Raw genomic sequence first — 24,158 nt, 5'->3', positions numbered from 1 at the left:
AGAATGTGAGCCAAGAGATGGAAAGAAAGAGAATCTTCCTCCCATGATTTGAACCCCTGAATCCAGATACCCAGTTACTGGGTCAATAAATTTCCTTGATTGTTTAAGCCAGGTAGATTGGATTTCTATCTCTTGCAACCAAAAGAATCATGGCTAATGTATCTGACCCATGAAAAAGTAAAAGGTGGGTATTAGTGGGTAGGAAAAATTGAATACCTTGATTTCTATTAATAATTATTTTATAGCACCCTAATATTTCAATGCTTACTTTATTACCTTCTGTAAGAAAGACTAATGGTAAATGGCCATCAGATTCTGCCTACTTTGTCACAAGAATAGGTTGAACATAGACCAGGAAGTAATCAATATAAATGAGCAAATAGGTCTTTTTAGAGTTGGCATGGGGATTGTGTTTTGGTTTGACTTTCTACCAAATTTTCTTTCTTGATTACTACTACTTAAGGATCTGTGGTCAGATAGGTTTTTTAAAAATGCATGTGTTAGTTAATTTTTAGGTGTGGCAAATTTACAGAATTTTCTGAATATGTAGAAGAATTAAACATCTCCTGAACCAGTTCTTATAACAAGCTGTCTCTCTTTAGTATGGTGTCAGTTGATTTTTTTAAATTTAAATTAAGGTTTTATTAAAGTTGTTTCTGAAGATTATATTTCATCCTTAGTCTTCCTTATCTGATTTTGCTTTAGTGTTTAAGAACCTTTCTTCACTTATTAAATCCTTTGCCATGAAAGAGCACCACATAACTTATATCAGTATCGAACTGAATAATTCCTTTATGGAAGTGAGGAAAATCCACAAAAGATTCATAAAATCCAAGTACTAAAGCACCAAGATCCCTCTTCAAATGAGCCAAAGCTTCCTTACACATATCATCTGCAAGCCAATGATGTCTTTTTACTTTACCATCAAGATGAAAATAATTAAGAGCACTGAAACAATTTTCTTATTTCTCCAGTCTAAAAATGTAGATTTCCTCGTATGGTTAAAACAGACACGCACAAAAAACAGAAGCTGAAGGGAAAATAAGTTCACTGTGATTGATTAGCTTACAATTTTCTTTTATAGTCAAGCACCGCTTAACCAGTCTTTCCCTTCCCCTAGACTTTAGGCAACTATAAAAACATATGAAAAACAATGTGTATAATAAAAGGCAATAAAAATAAATATTTGGGGGCCTACTGTAATATGTAACTTGCACATTTCATTTAATCCTCGCAATATTTTGAAATTATAACCATTTTACAAACATGGAAGCAGGCTCAGAAGAGTGAAGTGACTAGGCTGGGAATTATGTTCAAGGTGATGCCTACTAAGCATATGCTCTATTATGCTGCGCTGGCTCCTGAAAGCCCTTCAACTTTTTGAGATTCTCACTGTTATAGCGCCGTCTTCTAAATTTATACTTTTAAGTCTGCAAAACTACTGAATAATAGAAGAATCTAAAATTATTCTCAGTCTACTTGTTAAAACAGGAGGTTGCAAGGAATATTTTAAAACTCTTCAAGTAATCAGAACATTCCACACCTAAAATTATGGTTATTCTAATTTACTGGTAATGATAGCTAGTGATCCAAGAATACACAGGAAATCATAATTGGCTCATTTTCTTTTCGTCACTATTTGTCAATCGCAAAGGAATAAAGGCAAAAAAAGACAAATTCTTATTGTGAAATCTGACTGCTCATTATATTTACAGTGTGAACTTAGTGGAATGTCAAAAGAGGTTCTGGTTTTAAAATCTCACCATCAGTCTTTTGGTTGCATCTTGGAAGCATGTTATTTGTTTTTTTTAAGTGTCTAAATCTGGTGGAGGTGGTAGGATCCATTGGGGGATGGCTTTGCTGATACATGTTTGTGTAGTATGCTAGACCTTTCTATGACGTCTAAGAGGATAACTTTCACCATCCCACAGAATGGGGTCATAGAGTTCTGGTAGAAATGAATTTATTTTATGGGTAAGTAACTTAAACCTAAACCTGGGCAATCTGGACACCTAACAATATTTAATTGTCTGCTGGGGAAATATTTGCATGTTTGTTATAGAACTGTTGAATCTTAAATGACTGAAGTTAATAGATATTTGTTTCTTAAGTTCTCACTGAAATTGAGTTTACTAGTTTTAGAGTTTTTTTTTTCCTTTGAGTCCAGTCCTAAAAAGGCTATGTTTTCATACTTCAGAAGAAGCTGAAAGGGTGAGATTAGATCATCATTAAGGCTGCTTCTAACATTAAAATATCCATATGACCTCCTTTCTAATGTCCAATTGATTGATTGATATATATATATATATATATAAAATTCATTCACTAACTCATTTATTGAATAAATTTTTTATAGAACACTATCTATAAGCAAGACTGAAATAAAAAATATACACATAGGCTCATTAACTCTAGGAGGTCAATACATAAAAGGGGAGCTAGATGTTTACACATGTGACATAAGACAGACACAAAAACTGGGAAATAAAGCTTGTCAATGTAAGAGAGGTAGTGAATTGTGAGTACCCCACCCCACCCCAAAAAACACCCCCAAACCCAGCATAACTAATGAGGAATCATGGGAACCTAGCATTTTTTTGTCCTGACCACCTCCCCACGTAATCTAATAAAGGATCATAAGGTTAATGTGACAAAGTGGCAGAGGATTTAAGGGCTGGTGGAAAGAGAAGTTGTGGGTAAATTACCTATATAGACCAATTTAGGTCATTAGCTGTTGGTGCTGCCTCAATTTCCCTGAAATGATTATATACCTAGGGAGGCTGAAAGTAATTTGAAGATAATTCAACAAAGAAAGCACAAGGTTTCTTGGCCATACTTGCTTGAAAGGGACCTGATATCTTGATTTCTTGCTAGTCCCTGCCTTCCAAGCCTTGCCTTGTAAATGGGATTTGAAAAGGGACAATGAGTGTGTATATGAAGTCTATCTACAAGGACAAAAGATGGCTAAAAGATAAATAAAATAAAAACGGGAAGTCTGAAAATCTATGTGCATAAAAATCAACCCAAATGATTTAAATGCATACAACTATAAAGCTTTATCATTTAAGTACCCAAATGTTAAACCAATCCCTACCATCTCCTTTTTCCACAAGTACAAGATTCTATACAATTCCTATTATAGGGACCATTAGTAATGAACATTTAGTTAAAAATAAACATACACTCATTTCCACCTTTAAGAAAGATTTTGGATTGAAAGTCATCAGAGTACCAATTTAAAAATAATTTTCTTAAACATATTTTGATAAGACCACAGGAACACTTGTCACATTGTTCAAATGCCCAATGGCAAGACTTCTGATGAGACCAAACAGGTCACACGAAATCAACATCTTAGAAATAAAGCCAATATGACTAAATCCAAAACAGATCACATGAAGTACCTCATGTACAATATGAACCTAGTTTAATAAATAAAGGAATCACAGGTGACTGCACTCTGGGAGAACATTCAGTTCCTCTGGGCCCATTCATAGTCTTCTCTGAGACCCTACCACCACTTCCACCTGGGCGAGTCTAATAGCGCGGCCATGAAGCTTGTAGCTATCCTGCCTTACTGATGCCACAGTGCCAGGCTGTACCCCAACACCAGCTGGCACATGACAGATGAGTTCATGCTCGTGAGGGTCATATTTGTCAACAATGGGTGTCAGCTTCTCCAGGCCATGTTTGGCAAACACACTTTTCAGCTTTGTTTCTAAACATAACAAGTCTCGGAAGATCTTCTCCAGAGTGAGCTTCTGGTCCCCAGGCTCTGTTTCTTCAGAAATACACTCTGTAGTCTTCTCCAAAATGTCTGCCACCTCCACCAAATCCTTACAGAAACTTGAATTCCAAATATCTTGGCATCTTCTACACATCTCTGGGTTCGCCTTCTTATATTTTCACCATCAGTTACAGCTCTCTGGTATCTCACTGTGAAATCCTGTACTTCCTTCTCCAGTTTAACAGCTTTTAGCTTTAAGGCTCGTTCTGCAAGAGAGGGCCCAAGTTCATCAGGAGGGTCCTCAGAATTGCAGTCTTCACCCGCGGTTCTCTGGGTGACAGTGCTGAAAGGATGCAGCCATCCCCTGCCATCTGACGCGGCACTCGAGGCAGGAGAGGCTGCATCCACCACCGGACAGCCCACAGGGACCTGGTGGCCGTGTTCCCCAACTCGGCTGACCTGTCAGTTGATTATTAAAAGCCAACTTGTCAGAAAAATCTGTACTTGTATCAAGATTACATCCTTGAACCTGAAGAAATACAAACAATAAGTTTATTGCTAATAAGGCCAGTCATCCTAGCACTGGCACTGTAGAATTTAGAGAGCGAAGGAATCCTGGTAAATGACTACATAAACTAAAAGACTTCTCTTCAGTCCGCGTGTTGTTTGTTTCTGTTTGGATGATTTATTTAAGAATGACATGGTTTCCCTCTGGCCATTGTCTTTATTTTCTCTGGCTCTTTAATCATTATGTGTGCCATGCACCGCCTAGGACCCTGAAGTCATTAATTGCCTTATAAGCAACTAGTTCCGAGTGACCTTCTTGCCAGTGCAAACATGTCTGACAGGTTTAGTGACCACCCAACTCGCATATAAGGGGCTGAACCAGCCAGGCACAGGCTCTTCTCCAGTGGTACACACACAACCAAGTCCAGGGTTATTTCTGATTTGAAATCCTGACTTGGGCTGCAAGGCTATCTTCCAAACTACCCTGACAAATGCCGTCAGTCAATTCATGCCTTCTTTCCTTCTTGCACAGATGTTTATTGGGGTCTACAGCTGATGAGTAAGACTCATTCTCTTTCTTGAGGAACTCCTAGTCTGCAGGGAGACAGGTCTATTGCTATATTTACAACATACCCTAAAAGTACTTAGATGTGGACCACAGGCTTCAGGATCACAAAAGAGGGGAGCTCTTTAGGAGAGAGAATATTTTCTCTGTTATAAATATTTTCTTAATGAGTACACTAGTGTTTACCTCCCTTTCTTGGACATAGTCCTAACTCAGGATACTTCTAAATAAAACTAAAAATTATTTTCTACTAATAAGGACCTACTGTGTAGCACAGGGAACTCTACTCAATACTCTGTAATGGCCTATATGGGAAAAAAATCTAAAAAAAGAGTGGATATATGTATATGTATAACTGATCCACTTTGCTGTACACCTGAAACTAACACAACATTGTAAATCAACTATACTCCAAAAAAATCTTTTTCAATTAATTTATAGCTCTATGTGCTATATAACTTTAATATGACTAAAATTTTCCCTACTTTCCGTTTGGAAATTGTTGTAATGTAGAAAAAATTTGAAAGAATTCTATAATGAACCCCTGTAAATGCTTCACCGAGATTCACCCATTGTGAACATTTCCCCCATGTTTGTTTTATCTTCTCTCACTCTCTCAAAATATATATTTGCTAAACTACTTGAAAATAAGTTGCAGTTATCATGGCACTTCTCCCCTAAATAATTCAACCAATGTTGCCTGAGAATTAGGACATTTTCCTACAAAAACCCTATATGATTATCACACCTAAGAAATTTAACAATGCCATAATATAATTTAATGTACAATACACATTCAATTTTACCCAGTTGCCTCAAAAATATATTTTATAGCTTTTTAAAAAATCTAAGGTATAATCAAGGCTTATGCACTGCCGTTGGTTTTTATCTTCTTAGTCTCTAATCTAGAGCCGTCCTCCTGCCTTTTGTTGTTTTTCATGCTATTGAATTTTTGACAAGTTCAGATTGCTTGTAGAATATCCCACAGCTTCAATTTATCTGAGGTTCTTCATTATTTGATTCTAGTTTAAACATATTGGCAAGAACACTACAGGTCATTTGGGTAGTTCTTATTTCATTATATTAGCAGGTATGCAGTGGGAATACGATTTAAATTTTAAACTCATACATTTAAAACAAACCAAAAACAGGAAAACAGTTGATTTCTTTTCTGATTGATGAGAAGATCCTGTGATTTAAGGCCTTACAATTAAAAGTGTGCTCAGCAGGCTTTCTTAGAAATTAAAAGCCCCAGGCCCCTCCCCAGATCTATTGAATCAAAATTTGCAGTTTAACAAGATCCCCAGGTGATTCGTATGCACGTTAAAGTGTGAGAAGGACCAATTTAAGATATTAACTAGAGGACGGGCATCTGGCATACTGGCTTTATCCAAATCAAAGGTTTATTTGTGGCAGACACTCTTAGGACATAATATCCATTTCTTCTTTTTCCTAACTAACAGGAAAAAATTGTACCTAGCTAAAAAGCTACATTTTTAATCTCTCCTGAAGTTAGAAGTTGCCATGTGACACAGTTCTGGCCAATGAGAGGGAAATGAAATTCCCTGGGGGAAGGTTTTAGAAAACAGCTTGGATTCACCTGGCACGCACACTTTGTCCTTCCCTTTCTTTCTTCCGGGTTCAGGGATAGGAAAGTAGAGGTGGAGATGCTACTGGTGACCCTGAAGCTTCAAACTGCAGGCTAAGGATGACTGCGTGGCAAGAGCCTTGAGGAGCCCTGGTGTGCCTACCTCCGCACCTCTTTCACGCAGGTAAAATGAAGCCTCTGGTTTAAGTCACTGTTTAATTTAATTTCCTGTTATTCATAGTCAAACTGAATCCCTAACTGATAACGCTGTTTGAAGAATTTCTTTTCTTAAAAAATAAATTTATTTATTTAATTAATTTATTTTTGGCCGCGTTGGGTCTTTGCTGCTGCGTGTGGGCTCTCCCTAGCTGCGGCAGCGAGGGCCACTCTTCATAGCGGTTCGCAGGCTTCTCATTGCGGTGGCTTCTCTTGTGGAGCACGGACTCTGGGCCCGCGGGCTTCAGTAACTGTGGCACGTGGGCTCTAGAGCGCAGGCTCAGTAGTTGTGGCGCACGGGCTTAGTTGCTCTGCGACATGTGGGACCTTCCCGGACTAGGGCTCGAACCTGTGTCCGCTGCATTGGCAGGTGGATTCTTAACCACTGCGCCACTAGGGAAGCCCTGAAAAATTTCTTGATGGGAGATTTTGAGGAACCGCTGGTGGATAGAGTCGCAGAGAGGTGGATTCTTTCTCGTTTTTTTGCTTTGTTTTTGATTTTGTCCATAAAGAGAGACTGAAATGTGAAATGTATTCCCTTCCCGTTTGTGAAGGAACAGCTAGGCCTCCTCCAGAGGACTGTCATTAGGGAGACAGATTTATGCTGCAAGAGCGTTTTCACTGAAATTTTGGTTCCACAGATAGGCAGTAATACACACATTTTACTGCATGTGAAGACTATCTCCTACTAACAGAAAAGGTATGAACCAAGGACTTGCCTTGCCCTATGTTGCAAAAGTTTTTCCTCCTCATGTGACAGTCTAGTCCCCTTTGGTGACTCACTCACTATCTCTGTTAATTTCCTTCGACTTTACCGTGGAAAAGGAAATGTATGTGTGTGTATGTGCGTGCATGTGTTCATTATGGCGTATGACTTTACAAATTGTTACGCATCTCGTTCCAAAAATAATTTGAGATAGTTTACATCTCAGCTTTCATCACCATTTAGGACTGACCTTTGCCCAGAAGAATATTTAATCTCTAGTACTTGGCTTCTTCTACGCCAGGTATAATTCATTCCTGCCTGGACGTAACAAGTTCTCACTCCATCTTTGAAACCCCTCCCCCACCCCATAATCTATTGGTAAGTCCTTGCACTCAGTAGAAGAGTTAAATATTTGTTGAATGAATCTATTTGTTAAACATTTATTAAGCACTCTATTTGCAAGGACTGCATCTGGCCACAGAGGTTGGCAAACTTTTCTATAAAGGGCCAGATAGTAAATATTTTGGCTTCATGAGTCAAGAGACAAAAGTGAGCATATTACCAAGGTCATATTACCTTTATATGACCATTTAAAATGTAACCATTTAAAAATGTAAAAACTACCTTACTTTATGCTGTATACAAAACGTAACTCAAAATCAAAGACTTAAATGTAAGAGCTAAAACTATAATATTTTTATGAGACTGATGCCCTACGTACTGTGCTAACAAGGCACCTTAAAACTATAATATTTTTAGAAGAAAACATAGGTGTACCACTTCATGACTGTGGATTAAGCAATGGTCTTTTAGATATAATACCAAAAAGCAAGAACAACAGAAGAAAAAAATAGATGACTTAGATTTCACCAAAATTAAAAATTTTTATGCATCAAAGGAAATTATTAAGAAAGTAAAAAGGCAGTCTATGGAGTGGAAGAAAGTGTTTGCAAATCATATGTCTGATAAGTGTTTAATACCCAGAATATATAAAGAACTCCTGCAAGTCAACACAAAAAGGCAAATAACCCAATTAGGATTTTTAAATGGGAAAAGGACTTGAATAGACATTTCTCCAAAAAAGAGATACAAAAGTTTGAAAAGATGCTCAACATCATTAATCATTAGGAAAATGCAAATCAAAACCATAATGAGATACCACTTCACATCTACTAAGCTAGGTATAATTTTTTAAGGGAATATAAGTGTTGGCAAGGACGTGGAGAAATTGAAACCCTCATGCCTTGCTGGTAGACTGTAAAATGGAGCAACCTCTGTGGAAGACAGATTAGCGATTCCTCAAAAAGTGAAACAAAGAATTGCCTTACGATCCAGCAATTTCAGTCCTATGACCCAAGATTCCTAACTGATATGTAAACACTTTCCAAAGCCGTTTCAGGTTCATTCATCTCCTTTGATTCTTCTAACACCTGAGGTTTGGTGGCAGAGTGAGGGCTGGAACCAATCTCCCGCATCCCTACTAGGCACTCTTGTTGTGTTGTCCAGCCTCATGAAGGGGGCCGCTCAGTACACAGTAGGCTTTGCTATGGAAACAAATGTGTCGGGCCTTGGCTAAAGTCAAGGACACTCTCAGTGCTGGAAGGAGTTTCTTCATGATACAGCCAAATGCCGAGGACCGGATCCAGAGAAAATAAATGAACAGGAAAGGCTGTTATGCATTAATGTGATCAAACTGCATGATTTATTTGCTTAATGTTTGCTGAAAAAGAATATGGCGTTTAACCATTCCCTTCTACTCAGATCTTACGTGGATCCTTTTAAAGTCAACCAATGAGATAATTTAACAAAGAAGTCTTTTTATTTCTACTCACTACTATTCATGTAAAAATTAATCAAGAAAAAGCTGTAACACCAGTAACCAAAGACCACATACTGTACAACTTTATTTGTATGAAAGGTCCAGAATAGGCAAATCCAGGGAGACAGAAAGTAGATTAGTGCTTGCCAGGGGCTGGGGAGAGGAAAGGTGGGGAGTGACAGCTAATAGGTACAGGTTTCTTTTGGAGGTTATGAAATGTTCTGAAATTAGATTGTGGTGATGATTGCACAACGCTGTAAATACACTAAAAACCACTGAATTGTGTACTTTAAACAGTGAATTTTTTGCCTTGTAAATTATATCTCAGTGAAGCCATTACATAGGAACCATCACTGTTCTGTTTCATAACTCCACTTTCTAATGTTAATAGAAAACACAAATACTTTTATTTAATATCGACAAAGGGCCATTCATTATATATTTATCCAAACAATACTATTAGGTAAGCATTATTATTATCCCATGGTACAGAAGAAGAAACCCAGGCTCCGGGAGATGATATCATTTGCTTAGCGTTACATAGCTACCTAGGAGGTTGTATACCTAGGAATTAAATCCAGATCTATCAGATCCTGATCCCAAAGCTTTGGGCTTAAAATTTTAGTATATTCTTCGACTATTTGTTTTGTTGTTGTTATGGTATATATGGTAAAGACTGTTTACTGAAAACAGGCAGACACTTCCTGGTTTCTGGAATATCCTGAAATAATGTCTTGATGAAGCAGTTATTTATCACGTCTCCTATAACTACTCTATCAAATGCTGTCTTTGTGGGTGGCAGAATGGCGGGATCACTTTCCTAGAGACTAGGGGGATAAAACAACAGAAACTCCTCTGCACCCGCCAGCTTTTTACAACACTCAGTGCAGTTGTCTATGTGAAAGCCAGCCTGTGGACTTGTGTGTCTGCCTGAGCTCATAGCTCTGGGCACCCGGTTTGGATAAAATTATGCTCTGAAGGTCTTTTTGAGCTGGACACTTTGTCCAGGCTCTGCCTACATTGGAAACTCTCAAGATTTCCCTGTTTCGAAGATTAGCTTCTTTGAAAATCACTGGAGGGACTCCGCTACAGTGTACATTTAAATGTGCTGGTTCTCTTTTTCTTCCTGCAAAATACAGACTTGGATTAACAGGATGTAAGAGGTACTATTTGGCGGAATGTAAAATGTCTTAAATCTCCCCATATTTGGCAATGCAGTGTTCTCTCTCTCTTCCTCTCTCCTTTAGCAGATTTCCAATTGCACTTCATAGATGAATGTCAGCTGGTCCTTTTTTCCTGTTATGTAAACTTGACAATGATTATTTGGACTATGTTTCAAACCATTCTTCCTTGAACTTCAACCGCCAAACACTGTTAAAATGCACCAGAAACTCTAACTGTAATTCTTTACCAGAGTTTAGAAACACCACTTGACACTTTTCAATGCCAGCAATTCCCTTTCTCTGTCTATAGATCTTCAGACATTTAAAAGCTCCATTCTTCCTCTGTATGCCTTGGCTCTCTTTCATTGCCTCGTTGTTGGCCAGTAATCCAGCTTTGCTTTCAATGAGAGAGGGAGAAAAAGAGAAAGGTGAGCCAGAAAAAAAAAGGGTGTGAACCCAGAAACTCAGGAGCTTTTTTTTTTTTTTTTTTAAATAGAGTTCATGCTAGTGAAAGACTGGAAAGAGGCTTAACCAGTCTCAACCGGTATCCACCAGTGAGGAGACTTCAAGTGCAAGCCACCCAGTGGCTGCTGAATACAGAATGTTCATTCAAGCACTAGTTGCTAAGCCAAAGATTTGAGGAGTGAGGTGTGTGTGTGGGGGGCAGTGTGGGGAGGTTTGGGGGCTAAGAATAGTTTGATGTATTTGTTATCACTGAATATCCCTCCCCCAACACCATTTATTTTGCATAATGAATATTTCCAGAGAGACAATTCACGCTTATGGTTGTATCCCGTATTCCCTAGCACGTTTCCATGTGAGCATGATTTCTTGAAAACACTGTAGACAGATTTCGCAGGCATCACACTCTTTGTCCCCTGGGATTACGTTTTGATGGCTGTTTTTGGTGTATACAAACAGGTATAAGAATACAGACCCTTTGCGGCTTCAGGAGGGTAAAAGTCGTTTGCAAATTGACAGTGGAGAGATTCTGAGAACAAAGTGTTTCAAACAGATTTCCCACACGATTGCTGTCGAATATGTCTTCTCCTGACACTGAGAGAACATTGTAAATTGCCAGTTGTCAATGTATTGTCAACCAAGGTTGACAATACATTCAGACAGGAATATGTTTAATATCCCTATAGAATTTTAACGAAAGTGACTTTTGGTTCTCTGCTCTTCTTACACAACTAAACAAACTTGGTATTTTAATGTTATTTCCTTTCCTACCACAGTAGCCAAAGCAATTGTCAAATAAAAGAGACCAGGGGATAAATACAGAAAACTAATTACAGAGGGTGGAGCTCTTTTATTTTAGAAATGAGGAAACTGAAGCCAAGAGAGGTAAAGCGATTTGCGTAGGTCACAAACATTAGTCGTGGCCATGGGGGCGTCATATTCATTTGATTGTGTGACTGATCACTAGAGCCTCATACAGAGGCAACTTGGTCTTTGATGCCATCTGGAGCGGATTCACACTCAAACCAATGGCCACCTGTGTCCATGCAGAGCCTTGGATAATGAGGAGAGGAAAGTGTGTTATGTTCCCAGTAACAGTGAGAGAACTAAGGAAGAAGGCCAGGCAGTACCCCAGAGTGGCAAAGAGGGGATAGGGAGCAGACCAGTAGATGCCAACAAGGTCTCCTGGACCACGGTCCACATATCAGCCATCACGTGGTCCCTCAAAATATGGGATGTTAGGAAAACGCTAAAAAGTCAAGGAAGGCTTTAGGTCAGTGGCTCTCAACTTTGGCTGCACTTGAGAATCACCTGAGGAGCTTTTAAAAACTGGATACCTAGGCTAAACCCCAAACCAATTTCATCAGTGTTTTCAATGGTGGTCCCAATTTATATGCAAAATTGAGAACAACTACTCCAGATAAATCTAGTATAGACCCATTAAAGGAATGATAGATGTAGCTTATCCCTAAATTCCTGAGACTGAGACTTTGCTTTTCTTTAAGTTCCTGAGTGCTGCTATCAAAAATGAGGCATTACCTCCTCTTACTCTGCTGAGGCTCTTTTTTAGTAGTAATATAGTGACATACTGGACATGTGCTGAGTTTGGGTCACCTTTATTTTTATTCCAATTAACTACTTCTGTATAAGAAATCACTCCAAAACTTAGTGGTTTAAAATGGCAATGACTATTATTTCTCAGGATTCTGTGGGTTGGTTGGACGATTTTTCTGCTGACTTTGCTTGGGTTCACTCACACAGTTGCATTCAGCTGGAGGGTTGGCTGGGCTGACAGACATGAGACAGCCTCACTCACACATCTATGGTTGATGTTGGCTGGGGCACCTTGGTTCGTTGGTCCAGGTCAGCATTCCAAGAGAATAAAGGTGGAGCTACAAGGTCTCTTAAGGGCGAGGCTTGGAAATCACATCACTTCACTTCTGCTGCATTTTACTTGTCACAGACCTCCCACTACAGGAAATGTAATTGACTCAGGGCCTCATCTCTGTGCTTTGAAATTCATTGCTGAGTTTGTGCAGAGGCCACAGGCTGGATATTAAGTCAGACCTGTTCCTGGGAGATATGGGACTCCGTTTTTGGCCAGCTTTGGCTAAAGGATTCCTCGATGACTTTGCTGAACCTTTTTCTTAGACACTTCTACCCAACCTTTTCTCGCTCTTTCCTTCTCTCAAGATCTGACTTGCCTCAAGGTCTGATGTTCTCTCAACTTTCTCTCCCCAATTCTTTGACGCAGGTGCTTCCTCTAATAAAAATACTTGCACGTTTAGCTTTGCCTTGACTTCTTCTTAGAGGACCTAGATTAACCTAGTAAGTTGAAGACCAGCCCAGATTCAAGGGGAGAGGAAATAGACTTCATCTCTTGGTGGAAGGAGCAGGAAAGTCACACTGCAGAGGAGCGTGAGAGGAATTGTCCGCACCATCTTTGAAAACAATCTCCCATGATTTCCCCACGGGGAAGGCCTCCTCCCTCATTCTCTGCGCAGATGCTTTAGGTGGAATTGATTCTATTCCCAGCTCCAACGTGAGTGAGTGATGCCAGTGGGATGCTATTAGGAGGTGGGGCCTTTGGGGGAGTAATTAGGTTCAGATGAAGTCATGAAGGTAGAGCCTCCATTATAGGATTAGTGCCTTTATAAGAAGAGACTAGAGCTCACTCTCTCCGACTTGTCAGAAGAGACCAGTGAGAAGCCAACCATCTGCAAACTGGGAAGCAGGCTCTCACCAGACACCACATCTGCCAGCACCTTGATCTTGGACTTCCCAGCCTCCAGAACTGTGAGAAGTAAGTGTTTGTTGTTTAAGTACCCAGTCTATGGTATTTTTGCTATTTTGCCTGAGTTGACTGAGACAGAAGGTAAAATATCTCGCTAATAATTTGTGCATTGATTACATGTTGAGATATTTTGGATATATTGGTTTAAAGTATATAATTATAAATTAATTTCACCTTTTTTAGTTTCTTTACTAACTAGAAAATATAGACTCATATTTGCAACTTGCTTGATATTTCTGTTATGTAAGCACTGCCTTTGAATATCAAAATTTCCCAAGAAATTAAATCAATATTTTTAGTTAAAATATTTATTTTGAAATAATTGTAGATTTACATGCATTTGTAAGAAATAAACAGATCCCTTGCATCCTTTACTCAGTTTTACCTAATGATAACTTACCACAAATTTATAGTATAATATCACAACTAGGATATTGACATTGATACAGTCAAGATACAAAATATTTCCATCAAAACAAGGATCCCTCATGCTGCCCTTCTATGGTCACACCCACTACTCTACACCCTCACTCTCTTGGTAACCCCTGGCAATCACAACTCTGTTCTGCATTTCTGTAAATCTGTCATTTCGAGAATGTTGTATAAATGAAATTATACTGTATGTAACCTTTGGGGGTTGGTGTTTTTTCACTCAGCATGATTCCTCAGGAATTCATCCAGTTTGTTACATGTATCAATAGTTGGTTCCTTTTACTGCTGAGTAGTTATTTCATGGTATGGATATATCACAGTTTGTTTAAGCATTCACCCATGAGGAAAGACATCTACGTTGTTTCCATTTGGGGGCTATTACAAATAAAGCTGCTATAAATATTCATGTACAGGTTTCTGTGTGAAGCTAAGTTATCTTTTTCTGGGATAAGTTCCCAGGAGTGCAATTTCTGGGTCATATGGTAGTTGCATGTTTAATTTCTCAGAAACGACCAGACTGTCTTCCGGAGTGGCTGTACCATTTTACATTCCCATCAGCAATGTAGGAGTGACTCAGTTCCCCGACATTTTCCCTAGTCATTGGGGTTGTCACCACTTTTTATTTTAGCCATTCTGATAGGTATAGAATGGCATCTAATTCTGGTTTTAATTTGCATATCCCTAATGGCTAATGATGTTGAGCATCTTTTCATGTGTGTGTTTTCCATCTATACATCTTATTTGGTGAAATATCTCTTCATTCCTTTTGTCTATTATCTAATTGGATTGTTTGCTTTATTACTGTTGTTTCAAATTCTATTCTAGATAATAGTCTGTCAGGTATGTGGTTTGCAAATATTTTCTCCCAGTCTTTTCATGCTTTTAACAGGGTCTTTCTGAAAGCAAAAGTTTTTAATTTTGAGAAATCTAAATTATCTGTTTTCTTCCCTTATGGATCAAACTTTTGGATCATGCTTTTGGTGTCAATCCTAAGAAATCTTTGCCTAACCCTAAACCCTTAAGATTTTCTCATATTTTTTTCTAAAGATTTTATAGTTTTACATTTTACACTTAAGTCTGTGATTCATTTTGAGTTAATACTTGTACAACGTATGAGACTTAAAGCTGGAGATTCATTTTTTTGCCTAAGGATGTCCAGTTGCTCCAGCATCATTTGTTGAAGGGGCTATATTTTCTCCACTGATTTGCTTTTGCATGTTTGTCAAAAATCTGTTGGTTATATTTGTGTGGGTCTATTTCTGTGTTCTCTATTCTGTTCCATTAGTCTATGTGTCTATCGCTTCACCAGTGCTGCATGATCTTGATTATTGTAGCTGTTTAAAAAGTCTTAATATTTTAGACTGATTTCTTTTTTCTTTTTTAATGTGTAAATATGGTGGACTAGATGGATTTATTCCCAAAATCTAGTTTTGTATCCTTGGAATAAACCCTACTGGGTTATGGTGCAAATTCTTTGTATAGATTGCTGAATTCTATTTGCCAGTATTTTGTTAAGGATTTTACATCTATATTGTTATAGATTGAATGTTTGTGTCACCTCCCTACCACACACACACTCACACACTCACACACTCACACACTCACTCACACACTCACACACTCACACACTCACACACACACTCATGTTGAAGCCCTAACCTCTAATGTGATAGTATTGATATTTGGAGATGGGGCCTTTGGGTTACGTTACTAGTTACATTAGGTCATGAAGTTAGAGCCTTCACAATGGTGTTAGCGACCTTAAAAGAAGTAAAAGAGATCTCGCTCTCTCTTTCTTTCTCTCTCTCCACTTGCATATACCCCCCACCCCCTACCCCACCCCCAAAAAAAAGAAAGAAAAAAGAAGAAAAGTCCATATGAGGGACACATCAAGAAGGCAGCTGTCTGCAAGCCAGGAAGATAGTCCTCACCAGGAACCAAACTGATTAGCCCCTTGATCTTTGAGTTCAACTTCCAGAACTGTGATAAGTAAATATTTTATTATTTAAGCCACCCAATCTGTGGTATTTTGTTATGGCAGCCCAAGCAGACTAAGGCATATATTCATGAAGATATTGGTCTGTATGCTGTCCTTGTCTAATTTTTGTATCAATGTAATACTAGCTTCAGAAAATTAATTGGGAAGTGTTAGTTCCTCTTCTGTTTTCTCAAAAATATTGTATAGTGTTGGGATAATTCTTCTTTGAACATATAATAGAATTGTCCAGTGAAACAATCTCGGGCTGAAAAAAAAATTTTTTTTTTTTTTTTGGCCCTGCGGCATGGCTTGTGGGATCTTAGTTCCCCCACCAGGGATTGAACCCAGCCCTGGCAGTGAAAGAGCTGAGTCCTAACCAGCAGACTGCCAGGGAATTCCTGGAAATTTCTTAGAGGGAATTTTTAAGTTATAAATTCAGTTTTCTTAATAGTTATAGAGCTAGTCAAATTAACTGTTTCTATAGGGAGAGTTGTGGTGGTTTGTGTTTTTTGAAGAAGTGATCCATTTCATCCAAGATGTCAGTGTTACATGTGCAGCATTGTTGACAATATTCCCTTATTATATTTTGATGTCTGTAAGTGATATTCTGTTTCATTCCTGATGTTGGTAATCTGTATTGTCTCTTTCATTCTTTTTTTCTCTTTCAGTTTTGCTAGAGGTTTGTCAATTTTATTGATCTTTTCGAAGAACTGGCTCTTTATTTCATTGATTTTTCTCTATTTTTCTGTTTTCAGTTTGATTTCTTTTGCTCTCACTGTTATTTTCTTCCTTCTGCTTGCTTTGTGTTTGTTAATTTATTTTTTCCTTGGTTCTTGAGGTGGAAGATTAAATTATTGATTTGAAACTCTTTCTGTTTTCTACTGTATGCATTTCGTGTTATGAACTTTGCTCTCAACACCCACACATTTTAATAGGTTGTATTTTCATTTTCATTCAATATAATATATTTTGAAATTTTGCTTGAGATTTCCTCTTTGACCTATGGGTTATTTAGAAGTGTGCTGATTAATTTCCAAATGTTTGGAGATTTTTTTTGTTGTTGTTATCTTTCTGTTATTTCTAGTTTGATTCCATTTGTGGTCAAAGAGTGCACTCTGTACGATTTCAGTTCTTTCAAATTTGTTGAATTTGTTTTATGTCCCAGGATATGGTCTATCTTGGTTATATACACATTCGGGGGCACTTAAAAATAATAGGTATTTTGCTGTTGTTGGGTAGAGTGTTCTTTAAATATTAAGGTCCTATTGGTTGATGGTGGTGTTGAATTTTTCTATATCCTTGCTGATTTTCTGCCTAGTTTCTCTATAAGTTGTTGAAAGAGGGGTATTGATGTCTCCAACTATAGTTGTGGATTTGCCTATGTCTCCCTTCTGTCTTGTTTTCACTTCACATGCTTTGCAGCTCTGTTTGGTACATACACATTTAGGACTGCTATATCTTCTTGGTACGTTGACCCATTATATAATGTCTCTGGTAGTCTTCTTTGCTCTGAAGTCTACTTTACCTAATATTAATATAGTTATTACAGCAGCTTTCCATTCATTAAAGTTTGCATGATATCATTTTACTTTCAACTTGCCTATATGATTATGTTTCAAATGAGTTTCTTGTAGAGAGTATATGGCTAGGTCATGCCTTTTAATCCATTTTGCAAATCTCTGACTTTTAATTGATATGTTTAGACCATTTACATTTAAATGTAAATATTGATATGTTAGGGTTTAAGTGTACCATCTTATTTTTTGTTTTCTGTTCTGATTTTTATTTTTCTCTGCATTCTTGTGGGTTACTTGAACATGTTTTAGAATTCAATTTTGATTTTCTCTATAGTGGTTTTAAGTGTATCTTTGAATAGCTTTTTTTGGTGGTTGCTTTAGGTGATACATTATATATACATATCCTAGTCTACTGGTGTCTTCATTTACCAATTTGAGTGAAATATGAAGTTTTACCTACTTTTACATTCTTTTACTTCTACCCCATTTAAAATACAGCTGTCTTAAATACTTCCTCTAGATCCATTTAGAACCACATAAGGCAGTATTATAATTTTTGCTTCACTATCGAACACACTTCAAAAAATTAAAGTGATGAAGGAAAACCTACTGTATTTATTCATATTTTTTTATTACCATGTTCTTTCTTTCTTCCTGATGTTCCAAGTTTCCTTCTTTTAAAACTTCTGTTTGACCTCCTTTCTGTTTAAAGAACTGTCTTTATACATTCTTTTAGGGTAGATTTGCTGGTGACAAATTTTCTTAGTTTTCCTTCATCTAACAGTGTCTTGATTTTTACCTTCATTCTTAAAGGATATTTTCACTGGGTATGGGTTTCTGGATTGACACTTACTTTAGCAACTGAAAGATATTGTGCCAATTATTTCTTACCTCCATGATTTCTGATAAGAAATTCAGTGTCAATTTAATTTGTTTTTCCCCTATAGGTAAGGTGTAATTTTTCTTGAGCTGCTTTCAATATTTTCTCTGTCTCTAGTTTTCAGGAGTTTAATTATGTGTCTTGGCTAGCATTTCTTTGGGCTTGTTGTGTTTGGGGTTTGTAGAACTTCTTGAATCTATATGTTTATGTCTCTTTCCAAATTTGGAAAGTTTTAATTTATATTTATTTGAGTACTTTTTCAGACTCACCCTCTTTTTCTCTCTTCTGGGATTTCAATGACATGAATGTTAGATCTTTTGTTAATTCCCACAGGTCCTTGAGGTTCTGTTCTTTTTTCCCCAGTCTATTTTCTCTTTAATGTTCAGATTGGTTATTCTATTGTTTGTTGATTCTTTCCTCTGTCCCCTCCATTCTGCTGTTGAGCCCATCCATTGAGTTTTTTAAATCAATTAACATAATTTTCAGTTGTAAATTTTTCATTTGTTCTACTTTGTAGTTTGTATTTCTTTACTGTGGCTTTTTATTTCTTTGCTAGGATTTTTTATTTTAAGCAAGTACATAATTGCTCATAGGAACATTTTCATTATGGCTATTTTAACATCTTTGTCAAGTAATCCTAATATCTCTGTCATCTTAATGTTGGTATCTACTCAATGTCATTTTGCATTCATTTTGAGATCTTCCTGGTTCTTAGCATAGTAAGTGATTTTTTTTCCCCAGAGGAAACCTGGACGTTGTCATATTGTGTTATGAGACTTTGAGTCTTATTTAAACCTTCTATTTAAGCTGGGTCTGACACTACTTCTGTATGGTAGGGGTGTACCACCTTGTTCCTGCCAGAGAGGAGTTAGAATGAAGAATGGCTCCTTGCCATCACCATGAATATATTCCTGACTCCTTCTCTGACCTTTGCCCTGGCCTCCATATGCCCCCTGGACAGGCCTGGTTTGGGAAGTTGATATTTGAGTTACATATGTTAAACACATATGGTTAGTGCAAAATTTACAATAATAAAAATCCAACTTTCTGCTCAGTAGAAGACTAGGAGAAATTTGAAAAAAGTTGGTTGATAAAGCTAGGATTTCCCTAGAAATCCTAGAGGATTTGGAGGAATGGTCTAGGAAGACAATCTTTAATATTTTGTATTCAAGACAACTGATTTCAAGAGGCAAAATGGAATAGAAGCAATATGCCCAAGAAAAGAAGGTATTCATTCTGCTATCCACTTGAGCTTCATTTTATTAACTAACCTCAGGAAGGAAAGAGTTATAAGGGTAGCTTACAGGTTTAGCTAAGAGCAAGGCCTGTGTCACAGTGGGGCAGTAAGCCAATAAGAAGAAATCCATGTCTACTTAGTCCCATTGGTATTTCATCATCACTCAAATGCACTAATGCTTAAAGAATGCGCTTCACATAGTTTCCTTTCCACATCATTTTATTTTCCCCAAACACATCTATCTCTTGGGGAATTCATGGCTTCCAGCTTTTACTTTTGGAAAGTTGTGAGCTATTTACCAACCACAACTCCATCTGCAGAAAATTTGGGCTGACGCACAATTGCTGCTGTCAAAAGTTTTGACTGACACTGTGCCAAGTGACCTCAAGGACGAAGTGATGAACTCTTGGGCTAGCCACCCACTTGCACGCTGGTCTAGCTGGGCTATGAGAAAGGAGGGAGATTCTCAGTGTAGCACCTGGGACAGGTCTCAAAGCCTCCTTTGCTTGTGAACCTTCAGCTTCAAAGAATATCTGACTGAAAGAATATCAAGGTTGGGGCCCAATAGGAGGCAAGGAGAGCTGAGAAGTGTGTGTTTATGCCTGTGAGCCTGGAGGTTTCCTTGCTGGAAGAGTTAACTTGTGACTGTCTTGCTGGAAGGCTCTAAGAGGTATTCGCCATATGACTCAACTCTGTAAGTGCCAACTCGGTTCTGAGAGGGGTCTCACCAGTTGGTATTTCTGTGCTATAGCCAACCATACTCATTGGAAATGGCTTTTTAATCTTATATTGGTTTCCTATTGCTGCTGTAACAAATTAGCACCAACTCAGTGGCTTAAAACAATGCAAATTCATTATCTTACAGTTCTGGAGGTCAGAAGTCTGACATAGGTCTCCCTGGGCTAGAATCAAGGTGTGGGCAGGGCTGCTTTCCTTTCTGGAAACTCTAAGGGAAAATCTGTTTCCTTGCCTTTCCTAGCTTCTAGAAGCTTCCTGCGCTTCTTGGTTCATGGTCCTCTTCTATCTTAAAAGCCAGCAATGGCCAGTTGAGGTCTTCTCACATCACTCCAGCACAGACTCTGCTGCCTCCCACTTCTACTTTTAAGGACCCTTGTGATTACAGTGGGCTCACTCAGATAATCCAGGATAATCTCCCTATTCTAAGGTCATCTGATTAGCAGCCTTAATTTCCCCATCACATATCATTTAATATAGTTATAAATTCTGGAGATTAGGGTGTAGATATCTTAGGGGGAATAATTCTACCTACCACAGACCCCCCACTGCCCTTGGAGTTTCTCATCATCAAAGTTTAGCAGTTTATAGTTGTGTTTTCACCTGTTGTCATGGAGACTCTGAGAAACCCTCCTGAGGCACTCCTAACAGTGTAGTTTGAGTCCCCACACCATCACTTTAACATCATCTGGACCTCTTGATTTACTTAGGGCTTTGGAAGGAATTCTTTCCTATGGGATATATGGTTTTGTTTCTAAGGCTTGACGAGCTGGGCATAATGTATCACACAAATCCTATCCCACCTCAGAAAAGAGGGTAGCACTAGTGAGAGAGAAGAAGAAAAGAACTGAGTATCTGTGTATGAAGACCATCCCTTCTTCCAAATGTGTGCATTTATTCAGTCAATGAGTATTTCTTGAGTCCCTGCCATGTGCCCAGACATGTGCTAAATATTGGGAATGTATTGGTGAGCAAAAAAGCCCAGTGTGCAAGTTTCTAATAGTCTGCTGGAAGGTACAAATATATATTTTTAATATTTATTTATTTGGCTGCATTGGGTCTTAGTTGTGGCACGCGGGCTCCTCGTTGTGGCACGTGGGCTCCTCTCTAGTTGTGACGTGCAGGTTTTCTCTCTCTAGCTGTGGTGCGCAGGCTCCAGAGCGTGTGGGCTCTGTAGCTGTGGCACGCGGGCTCTAGTTGAGGTGCACGAGCTCAGTAGTTGGCGCGCGGGCTTAGTTGCCCCGCGGCATGTGGGATCTTAGTTCCCCCACCGGGGATCAAACCCACCTCCCCTGCTTTGGAAGGAGGATTCTTTACCACTGGACCACCAGAGAAGTCCCTGGAAGGTACAGATATTAATCAAATAGTTGCACAACCAAATGTAAGACTTGTATTTAACTAGTGCTATGATGGAGAAATATATGTCACCATATTGACCATAATAAGGGGATTGGAGCTACACAGAGAGGCCAGGGAAAGCTTCCCTGAAGGTGAGAAAATAAATCTGAGATTTGAGCTCAAAGTGACGAATTAATTTGGAGTTGGTTTGGTGATATAAGAAGAAAGGAATACTCATGGAGAAGGATGAATACTCATGTGCAAAGGTCCTGTAGCAGGAGAACATGGTGAGGATGCAGCATGTAAACAAGGTTGATGCAGCAGGAACACCAGGAGCTAAGGTGAGCTTGCTACCAGGTGAACCTGGCCAGGTAGGCTATGTTAAAGGCTTTGTCATTATTTTAAGAGTTTTAAGTCAGAGGGGGGAGGGGACTATGTAATGTGTAGAAAATTTCTCTCTGGCTGCTTTGAAGAAAACAGATTTTAGGGGACACTGCGTGGATGGTAGGCCAACACAAACAAGTTAGGAGGTTATTGCCACAGTTTAGGTGAGAAATCCTGATATTGTGAACCAGGGTAGTAATGATACAGATGTGCATTAAAGAAATATTTACTAGGTAAAATCATGAGGATGTGATGATGGATTAGATTTGGTTAGTATAGGAGAGAGAGATGAAAAACGCTGGGCAGAAGAATGGGAGTAGATTTCACACCTGTTGACTTTGGGGGTTTTTTCCTTCCAGTTTTATTGAGCTATAATTAACCTACAGCACTGTATAAGTTTAAGGTATATGGCTTAATGATTTGACTACATATATCGTGAAATGATCATCACAATAAGTTTAGTGAATATCCATCATCTTATATAGATACAAAATTAAAGAAATAGAAAAAATTTTTTTCTTGTGAGAACTTAGGACTTACTCTCTTACCAACTTTCATATATAACATACAGCAGTGTTCATTATATTAACCATGTTGTACATTACATCCTAGTACTTATTTATCTTATAACTGGAAGTTTGTTCCTTTTGACCACCTTCACCCAATTCCCCCTCCCTCTGCGCCCATAACCCTGATTCTGGTAACCACAAATCTGATTCTTTTTCTGTAAGTTTGTTTATTTGTTTCTGAAGTATAATCGACCTACAACACTATATTAGTTCCTGTTACACAGCATAGTGATTTGGTCTTTCTATACATTTCAAAATTATCACCGTAACAAGTCTAGTTATGATATGTCACCATACAATAATATCACATGTGCTGGCTCACTGGTAGGCAGAGCTGGGTTCCTGGGGTCTCTGGCTACAAGGCCCTGGGGGTCCCTGAGCGGGTGTCAGCCTGCTGGTGGATGGGGCCGGATTCCAGGGTGGCTGGTTAAGGGACCCAAGGTGTCCGAGAGCTGGTGTTGGCTTGCTGGTGGGCAAGGATGGGGTCCAGGGGGCTTGGGGGCTGATGCGGGCCTGCTGGTGGGTTAGCTGGATCATGGGGCTAGTGCTGGCCCACTGGTGGGCAGAGCAGGGTCCCAGGGTCTCTGGCTGCAGGGCCCTGGGAATTCCAAGGCTAGTGCCAGTGTACTGGTATGTGGGGCTGTGTCCTGGGCCCTCTGGTGGACAGAGACAGGTCCTGGGGCAGCTGTGGGCTCAGGGGGTCTTAAGGCAGCAGGCCTGCTGGTGGGTGAGGCTGTGTCTCTACCCGGCTAGTTGCTTGGCCTGCAGTGTCTCAGTACTGGTGCTGACAGGCTGGTAGGTGGGGTTGGGTCCCAGTGCTATTAAGTTCAAGGGATGATTCCAAAATGGCGCTTGCATTGGTGTGCACATGATAGAATGAACTCCCCAAAATGGCTGCCACCAGTGTCTGTGTCCCAGGGTGAGCTTCACTTGCCTTCCGCATCTCTGGGAGGCTCTCCAAGATCAGCAGGTGGGTCTGACCCAGGCTCCTCCCAAATTACTGCCTCTGCCCTGGGTCCTGGAGTCTGTGAGGTTTTGTGTGCACCCTTTAAGAGTGGATTCTCTATTTCCTAGAGCTCTCTGGGTCTCCCGAAAGTAAGCCCCACTGGCCTTCAAAGCCGAACATTCCGGGGGCTTGTCTTCCTAGTGCAGGACCCCTGGGCTGGGGAGCCTGATGTGGGGCTCACACTTCTTGCTCCTTGGGGAGAACCTCTGCAATTGTAATTATCCTCTCGTTTGTGGGTCACGCACTGCATGTATGGATCTTGACTGTGCCACAATTCCAACACAACTACCTGTCTCGTCATGGTTCCTATCTGTAGTTGTAGAATATCTTTTCTGCTAGTCTTTCAGCTTTTCTCATCAATAGGTGCTCTGTAAATAGTTGTAATTTTGGTGTGCCCATGGGAGGAGGTGGGCTCAGGGTCTTCCTACTCTGCCATTTTCTGTACCTGTTGACTTTGAACTATCTTTCATCCACTAGCCTGTCATGTAGACAGTTGAATGTGAGTCTGGAGTCAGGCTCATAGATTGTGACTTAG

The 24,158-nt window shown here is 39.1% G+C and overlaps 1 pseudogene; it reads right to left on the bottom strand.

Annotated features, from left to right (window-relative positions):
- Nucleotides 1–3,491: 3,491 nt before the first annotated feature.
- On the bottom strand, nucleotides 3,492–23,154 carry LOC133097319 (grpE protein homolog 2, mitochondrial-like; annotated as a pseudogene).
- Between the last annotated feature and the right edge of the window lie 1,004 nt (nucleotides 23,155–24,158).

Source organism: Eubalaena glacialis, chromosome 9, assembly GCF_028564815.1.
Source record: "Eubalaena glacialis isolate mEubGla1 chromosome 9, mEubGla1.1.hap2.+ XY, whole genome shotgun sequence".
Taxonomy (NCBI): Eukaryota; Metazoa; Chordata; class Mammalia; order Artiodactyla; family Balaenidae; genus Eubalaena; species Eubalaena glacialis.
This window is presented reverse-complemented; position numbering and strand designations above follow the sequence as displayed.